Source organism: Brienomyrus brachyistius, unplaced genomic scaffold (assembly GCF_023856365.1).
Source record: "Brienomyrus brachyistius isolate T26 unplaced genomic scaffold, BBRACH_0.4 scaffold34, whole genome shotgun sequence".
Lineage (NCBI taxonomy): Eukaryota > Metazoa > Chordata > Actinopteri > Osteoglossiformes > Mormyridae > Brienomyrus > Brienomyrus brachyistius.
The window spans coordinates 327,402-336,981 of NW_026042309.1; the positions used below are offsets into that span (position 1 = coordinate 327,402).

Below are 9,580 nucleotides of genomic sequence, written 5' to 3' on the forward strand. Positions count from 1 at the left end.
CGGGTATACACACAGGTTCTCACAGACACACGCGGGTGTACACATAGGTTCTCACAGACACACACAGGTGTACACACAGGTTCTCACAGACACATACAGGTGTACAAACAGGTTCTCACAGACACAAACAGGTGTACAAACAGGTACAGGTAAAAAAAAATCTTTTAACTGACCAAGTAATGTTATATTTTAGAACAAATTGATTGTGATATAACAAATCACAATTATGATCCATTAAATGTAAAATAGGTCAGCTATCCCTTCCTATCCAATTACTATAGAATATAACTTCCGTCCTAAAAATATCTATTATTCCAAAGAGGACTATTGCGAGGAGCGAAATTATGTGAATACAACATTTTCTAATATTGTGACACCTGTTTATGATAATTAAATAATTGAATAGGTAGTATGATAAGCTCAAAATCACATAATTAAAGAAACTGAGATCACACTTTGCTTGAGGGGACACAGATACTTAGTAGTAACACCGTTACCACTGAAGTACAAATCATTAAGAAATATACACACGTGGACAAAATTGTTGGTACCCTTCAGTCAATGAAAGAAAAACTCACAATGGTCACAGAAATAACTTTAATCTGACAAAAGTAATAATAAATAAAAATTCTATGAAATTTAACTAATAAAAGTCAGACATTGATTTTCAACCATGCTTCAACAGAATTAATAAAAAAAAAACTCATGAAACAGGCCTGGACAAAAATGATGGTACCCCTAGAAAAGACTGAAAATAATGTGACCAAAGGGACATGTTAATCCAAGGTGTGTCCACTAATTAGCATCACAGGTGTCTACAATCTTGTAATCAGTCAGTGGACCTATATATAGGGCTCCAGGTAGTCACTGTGTTGTTTGGTGACATGGTGTGTACCACACTCAACATGGACCAGAGGAAGCGAAGGAAAGAGTTGTCTCAGGAGATTAGAAAGAAAATTATAGACAAGCATGTCAAAGGTAAAGGCTATAAGACCATCTCGAAGCAGCTTGATGTTCCTGTGACTACAGTTGCACATATTATTCAGAAATTTAAGATCCATGGGACTGTAGCCAACCTCCCTGGACGTGGCCGCAGGAGGAAAATTGATGACAAATCAAAGAGATGGATAATACGAATGGTAACAAAAGAGCCCAGAAAAACTTCTAAAGAGATCCAAGGTGAACTTCAAGCTCAAGGAACATCAGTGTCAGATCGCACCATCCGTCGTTGTTTGAGCCAAAGTGGACTTCATGGGAGACGACCAAGGAGGACACCATTGTTGAAAACAAGTCATAAAAAAGCCAGACTGGAATTTGCCACACTACATGTGGACAAGCCACAAAGATTCTGGGAGAATGTCCTATGGACAGATGAGACAAAAATTGAACTTTTTGCCAAGGCACATCAGCTCTATGTTCACAGACGAAAAAATGAAGCATATCAAGAAAAGAACACTGTCCCTTCTGTGAAACATGGAGGAGGCTCTGTTATGTTCTGGGGCTGCTTTGCTGCATCTGGCACAGGGTGTCTTGAATCTGTGCAGGGTACAATGAAATCTCAAGACTATCAAGGGATTCTAGAGAGAAATGTGCTGGCCAGTTTCAGAAAGCTTGGTCTCAGTCGCAGGTCATGGTCTTGCAACAGGACAATGACCCAAAACACACAGCTAAAAACACCCAAGAATGGCTATGAGGAAAACATTGGACTATTCTAAAGTGGCCTTCTATGAGCCCTGACCTCAATCCTATTGAGCATCTTTGGAAAGAGCTGAAACATGCCGTCTGGAAAAGGCACCCTTCAAACCTGAGACAACTTTCTTTCATTGACTGAAGGGTACCAACAATTTTGTCCACGTGTGTAGTTGCTACTTGAGGTGAAAGTCATGTTTGTTGACATCAGTATTTCACTTGTGTTATTTATTACATGTTCCTTCAGTAACGTTCATAGTAGATATAGTTCAATGATATGTTATGTCTTAGGCCTTAAGCAAGAAGAGATTATTTTAAATACTAAGTGTCTTTGCCTCATGAGAGCTGCCTGCGTTTGGTTCCGCAGACCCTGAAGAGAGATCAGACTTTGGAGAGACGAACAGCAGAGTAAGGAGGGGGAGGGTTAGGGTAGGAATCCGCCCGCAGGAAGGGATTCGAAGCTGCCCCAACTGGTGCACAAAGACCTGTAGTTATGAAGCAGTCGCAGTAGGCCGAACGCAATATGTTATACGGTAGTACAAACGTATGAGTAGTTGTTATTAATCATATGTTAACCATGTACAGTATTTACAGTGACTCAATGACAATATGTCAATGTGTAAATCATTAATCAAAGGACAAGCAAATATTTACAGTAATTCAATGTCAATATAATCAATTTATACAGTCAGACGGCAAACTGTAAGGTGCACACATGATGGGAGAGTTCTACAAGCTAGGAATATGTGAGGACTGGACAGGGCACACACAGGACATGTTGGTTATGGGTAAACATACACACCACGATCAGGAAAACAACTGACCATAACAAGAACAATACAAGGGCTATTTACAATTACACAGACACAGGGCTACATACACGAGTGCTCGCAAGGCATGCTGGGATGCGCGGATCTCCCTGGTGCTACACTACACTGAATCCTGCCCATATCCCCCACCACGCGATCACGAATATTTTCAGCGGCAAAAAGTACCCATCGGCCATGCCCCCCTGTTTGAGCACCTGTCTGAAAAGCCTGTGCATGATGAAGCCTGCGCACTCATAATAAATGCAACATTTGAAGTGTCACTATTGAATAAATTACCTGTCATTTTGTGGACCATGGTAAAAGAGCACTTCATGCAGTCATAAAAGTGACCCTATCACAACCCTGTCCATCCGACAACCCACCGAAACTCAATCTACTGCAGACTCCTCACAAATGGTAACACAAATAAACAGTTAACGCTAGAAGCGCCGTGTTGGTTTTACCTACTTATAGTGCGGCTAGGCGGTCATAAGGGCACTAGCTGTAAGTCTTTTTATAAGGACACTGTCACTGACACAGAATGACCACTAGATGGCGCTTTTTGCACAAAGCAAATAGTTTGGTTATAAGATCAGGGTGCGTTCAGCCAATGAGTCATTCATTTCCATGTTGATAGTTTCTGACTGACTCGACTGAGAAAATCATCTGAAAAAGACTAGTTTCATTTTTATTTGATTTGTTTTTAATCTTTACCGTATGTCTTGGATAATGTGAAGGTTTGTTACCATTTGACTTTCCCATTTGACTTTCTTTTGTATTCAGATTCACCCACTTCAGAGAACTTGGATTTGGAAAATTTATGGTCTATAATATATGAAGACTTTGCATTCTATTTAACAGTATGAGAAAATTACATAGCACAATAAATCACAACGCTAACCATTTTAAGCACCTGCAAAGGAAAGACTATATGGTTATATTCCACAGACATTGATTTGTTCGTTCATTCTGACAACGTTAAAACATTAACATTAAAGCATTAAAAGCAAGAAAGTGGCGTGTGGCCACTTGGTTAGAACAGGATCAAAGATTTCTGTAACTGCGCTGCTTGTGACATTTGCGTAGTGAATTTCCTAACAAGCAGCTGTTTGTGATTAACAACCGATTGTTTTCCATTGAAGACCTCAGAGAAGATGTAAAACATAGTAATTCTTTTTTGGTTTATACTTTCATAAGGTTTTCGAATTTTTAAAACAGGACAGAAGCTAACAGTTGGATAACAGCTTTCCCAGTGCTTGTGAAGTTGGTGCCCTTGCAGTGTAGCGTTATACTCATGGATGCAGAAGGTATAATCAAAGCTCAACACCTAGCCTGCTAAATGTGCCCTTGAGAGGTAAAGTGGGCTATCCCACAAAAACAACGCTTTGAGAAAATGAGCTCCAAAGTTGAAATTTTTTCTAAAAATCATTATGCCTATACCCTACAATTGATATATATCATAGGTAGCATAGAGGTATGACTTAGATAATAACAACTTATCCAATTGAAAATATTCAATGAAAAGGGGGTAGGGGTCAGACATGTGGGATAGCCCACTTTACCTCTCAAGGGCACAAATAGCCAAAATGCAATACCTCCCAATCCCCTCACAGAGTAACACAGTTCATTGTTAGATGATTTGGCTGAAACTAATTCACATCACGAGTAGCCTACCACCCTCTATTATGAGTCTCAGCTGAAACTAATTCATATCACGAGTAGCCTACCACCCTCTATTATGAGTCTCAGCTGAAACTAATTCATATCACGAGTAGCCTACCACCATATATTCTGAGTCTCAGCTGAAACTAATTCATATCACGAGTAGCCTACCGCCCTCTATTATGAGTCTCAGCTGAAACTAATTCATATCACGAGTAGCCTACCGCCCTCTATTATGAGTCTCAGCTGAAACTAATTCATATCACGAGTAGCCTACCGCCCTCTATTATGAGTCTCAGCTGAAACTAATTCATATCACGAGTAGCCTACCATCCTCTATTATGAGTCTCAGCTGAAACTAATTCATATCACGAGTAGCCTACCACCATCTATTATGAGTCTCAGCTGAAACTAATTCCACACATATAATAGAAAAATGCAGGCACAGCCCGTTAATGAATAAATATCCATTGCATTTTGTAAAAACAATGTATGTCGCAATGGATTTTTGTCCAGAAAGCTGTGTGGAAGTGTAAGCTCTTACAATAAATAGCGTCGGGTCAGCATTACCATTTATTGAAGATGAATCACAGCATGGGGCGGCATGGTAGTGCAGTGGTTAGCACTGTTGCCTCACACCTCTGGGACCCGGGTTCGAGTCTCCGCCTGGGTCACATGTGTGCGGAGTTGCATGTTCTCCCCATGTCGTCGTGGGGTTTCCTCTGGGTACTCTGGTTTCCCCCCACAGTCCAAAAACATGCTGAGGCTAAGTGGAGTTGCTAAATTGCCCATAGGTGTGAATGTGTGAGTGAATGGTGTGTGTGAGTGTGCCCTGCAATGGGCTGGCCCCCAGTCCAGGGTTGTTCCCTTCCTCGTGCCCATTGCTTCCGGGATAGGCTCTGGACCCCCTGCGACCTAGTAGGATAAGCGGTTTGGAAAATGGATGGATAGATGGATAGTTTAATATGCTGTTGCAGTTAGATTTCACTTTTTCTAATCATGTAGATGGCAGAATTTTATGTGGTGGAATTTCCTGAGCGGGAAGAAGTAGCAGTGGTGAGCAAACACTGGATGAAGGGGGAGAAGAAGTGTCCGTGGCCAACATTTGTTTCGCCAGACAAAATAAGAAAAGCTGCAACCAATCAGGTAAAACCTGACATTTCCTGGCAGTGTTATGCAGGTGAAATTGCCTATTCAACAGGTAAGTTTTTGTGTCAGTGAATTAACCTTGACCATTTGTTAACACCTATTTGTTAGTATACAGCACCATTATATTGAGGCATATCACCCACTCAGCTCCAAAAAAGTTTTTGTATTTCATTCACTGATTGTATTTGTTTTTCTCTGCATATTTTTTATGTAGAAAGTTATGAGAAAGCCAGGAAAAATGCCAAGGCGATAGAAGAGGACTCTTCATTTTCCAGTGATCCAGAATGACAGCTGCAAAGGGGAGATCGTTGTAGAAGGTACAGTCATTTTCCTGCACCATTTCATTGCAATGAATTAAGCGCAGATTTCAGGCTTAGAATTTCTGCATTATACAATCAAATTTTATACTCTCTGCAGTTTATCTAATTAGCATCTGTGTTTTTGTGTATGTTGTCTAAAGATTGTAATAATCTATTATGGCTGTGTGATATGTCCAAATTCATGTGACATTTTAGGTCATTTCATATCTCGTTGATACATATCAGGATATAGCACATTTTCTGTAGGTTCAAAGCATAGTTTATGTAAAATGATCACAAGGATAAACTTATGCCTTGTTAACTTTTATTTGTCTAGTGTATCATTCAAATGTATCAAATAGCTTAAATGTACTACCACTAACTGTGATTTGCAACACAATGCAATAAATGACAGAATATTTAATAAAACAGTTAGCCTTTTTCTGTCGTCACATAATATACACCTTCATTTTGGACAGCCCTATTTATGATTATATTATGCACTAGGGTGGCCCTTATAAATGGAAAAAGGCTAAAGAATAACCACGGACGTCGGACTGAATCGCAGACAGCAGAAGAAGGCTTCACAGAGACATTCTGTGATTTATTTGACATTGCTCACCAGATGCATTGTCATTAATTACTGCTGAAGAAGACAAAGCCTTTCTGCTTGCACAACGTGAACAAGGCCCAAAGGGTGTCATGGCAGGCGTGGATGCATCGTCGGTAAAGAAAAAAGCAGAACTGATCATTAACCGGATAAACGCTGTAAGTGGGAAGAAAAACAGAAAGTGGAACTAGATTTGATGAACCAAAGTATTGCGCTCTCCTCAAGTCACTCTGAATCTTTTTGGCCAGTTTCTGCATTATAGAATCAAAATGTATATTCTCTGCAGTTTAGTCCATTAGCATCTGTGGTTTGTGTGTATGTTGTCTAAAGATTGTAATTTTCTATTATGGCTGTGTGATATGTCCAAACTCATGTAACATTTCATTGGTAAATTCAATTCAATTCAATTCAATTCAATTCAATTCAATTCAATTTATTTTTATATAGCAGTTTTTACAACAAAGATGCTCCAATGCGCTTTACAGGAGTGTGTTGCGGAACATCCTTAACAGAGATAACGACAGAACACAGAAACAGTGAAAATGGAAAAATGAAAGAGAAAGTCAGATGACAGCGGAGGAGAGGAACCAAAAAACTCCCAAGTGGGGAGAAAAAAAACCTCTGGGGGTCCAAGGTCAACTGGCAGCCCCACCCCCCTGGGCATGCTAACATTACTGGACGAAGGTAGAGAAGTAGCCGGATTGTTTGCTGAGAGCAAGGTGTAAACTGTGATCCGGTCCTAGTTAAAGTCCATCAGTGAGACAGTCCTCCACATAGACTTGTCGGGTGGCAGGATGGAAGCTGCACCGACATCGTCATAGATCGCAGGTCACATCTGTGATGGCACCCTTCCGTAGACCCTGATGGCAGCTCAGAAGGTGCCCCCTCGGGCACCCTCCAGACATGTGGGAAGGAAGGCAGAGAGTGCAGGTGTCAAAGAGTGCACTGATACATTAATGGACAAGCACGGTAGGTAAAAATGGCACGTACAGCAGCATCAGCAGCCATAATTACGGTGTTAAGTGCTAACTTGTGGGTAAGCTAAACTAAAGTAATAGGTCTTCAGTCGAGATTTAAAGACTGAGACCGATTCAGCATCCCGAACATAGGCTGGTAAGCTATTCCACAGTATAGGGTCCCTGTAGCAGAATGCTTTACCACCAACAGTCGCTTTAGTTTTATTAAATAAAAATGCAGAACTGATCATTAACCGGATAAACGCTGTAAGTGGGAAGAAAAACAGAAAGCAGAACTAGATTTGTTGAACCAAAGTATTGCGCTCTCCTCAAGTCACTCTGAATCTTCTGATTCAACATAAAGAGTGTTTGGATGTGCGGCTGTAGAAAACAAAATAAGCTGAAAGAGAGGAAGGAACTTACTGACTGCTGAAGTTGTAGAATCACTTGGCTGCACCAAAACAAGTTTTCGCAGTGCACACACTCTCCCCTGCTGTTCATGCTTCTGGGCAGAAAGTCAACGATATCAATATCAACCACTCTTCCATTTAACATGCATGCAAAAGCATAATTTTCTCAGAGCAAGTGAACTGAAGGCAAACAGTGGACCACCTTCCAATCACTGTGTCTGGGTCTGGAGTTGATCGACTTCTTTGCATTGCCAAACAGCGCTAGCACTGGTGAAGCAATGGCTAATGCAATGCTGGAAGAGGTTGAGTCATGGGGAATTAAGGATCATATAAAAGCACTCAGTCTTGATACCACAGCAAGCAATACTGGGCGAAAAAATAGTGCCTGTGTGTCGTTTGAAGGCAAGATTAATTCAGACCTGCTGTATTTGGCTTACCGTCATCACATTCACTAACTAATGCTAGACGAAGTATTTGTAGGAGTTATGGGTCCAACAAGTGGTCCAGAAATTGGACTGTTAAAACGTTTCAAGTCATTTTGGCCTAGTTCAGTTCACAATGACTACAAGGCAGGAATTGGCGACTCACAAGTAGCTGCAGCAGTGCCCGACTTCCGAGCAGAAGTCACACGTTTCTCAGCTGCAGACTGCATGACCCTGTGATGACTACAGAGAACGACCTGAACTAGCCATTGTTGCGATGAACGTCATTCCAGCAAGTGGTTACGTCGTTCACGCAAGTGGTCATGCGGAACCAAAGTTTACTCACCTGTGTGCACCCGAGGGGAAGGCATTAACGGACGCACCTGCTCTTTATTTTGGATAAAGTCGGCAAAACGCATTGGTAGCGCGACAAGCAAAGGGTCAAATCTACACCAAGTGCTTCTGGAACTGTGCTGTGATTGTGTACTAAAAAGTAGACTCTGAACGGACAGCCGGTAAGACCATGAACCATGCGTGTTGGAGACTTTGTTGCAAATGTTATTTGTAGCAAGCACTACTTGTTGCGAGTGGGGTTTATTTCTTAATAGGGTGCGCTAATGAGGCATTGAGGCGCTGGTGCTGGCTTGTAACATTATATGAGTTGTGGTATTTGACTGTATTAGGAATAAATGGTGTGCTGTAAGTGTCTCAATGACAATATGTGGAATGCTGTTTTATTGATTCAGATGTTTGCATTAATGCGGTTTAAAAGGGGGGTTTCTATTTTCAGTTTATCTAAAAGTTAAATATTAAATTGCTAAAAAGAAAAAAAGTATTAAGGGTGAACTTTCCTTTTAATATTTCATATGGGCAGAAGTGTTAAACCTATTGTTCGATTGTCTAATTGGTTAGCTTTTCATTGCAATTTATTGCGTTGAGTAACTCATTTATGTGTTTCCCCAGTGGTTTGATTTTAAACTTTGATGTTTGGAGGAATTTTATTCAGAACAAGTTATGTATAATTGTGTGGAAATTTGAAGCTGAGATTGGTCATTTATTGTATATTTGTGGGTATGTATATATATATATATATATATGTGCATTTAAAGTAAAATTTTGTGTTTGCTCATAAGATAGATTGGTGAAAGTTGGTGTTTTGTGGTTTAAGGTTTTTCACCTGTAAATGCCTGGCTCGAGGAAAGCGAAGATAAAATAAAAAGGGATAAAGAGTCCAAAAAGAAGGCCTGGTTATTCTGAGCGAAATCCAGTTATATGTTCAGTTTTGGTACATCCCTATCAAGTGAGGGGTAAAGCACAGTAAGAATTGTGATCACTTGACAGTGAAAAACCGCTGTAAGTTGGTTTATGAAGCTTCAACTAAGCCTGCCCACTTAAGCTCCTGTCTAATAGCTGCCAAGGCAAGCCCAGTACCTCCCATTTAGAGTTCACCAAGGTTTAGAATGGCCGAGTCAAAGTCTCTGAAGCAATTAAAGAGAGAGCGAATGACTGCCAAACAGCGGTTTTCCCGACTAGCAAACTCCGTAATGAAGTCTTGCAAGAAAATGTCGGCCGAT

The 9,580-nt window shown here is 40.6% G+C and overlaps 1 long non-coding RNA gene across 1 annotated transcript; it reads left to right on the plus strand.

The window, feature by feature from the left end:
• Positions 1-5,107: 5,107 nt before the first annotated feature.
• On the plus strand, positions 5,108-6,135 carry LOC125721574 (uncharacterized). Its single transcript, XR_007385837.1, has 3 exons — positions 5,108-5,306; positions 5,524-5,626; positions 6,116-6,135. It is a non-coding gene; the product is annotated as an uncharacterized LOC125721574 (long non-coding RNA).
• Positions 6,136-9,580: the final 3,445 nt, after the last annotated feature.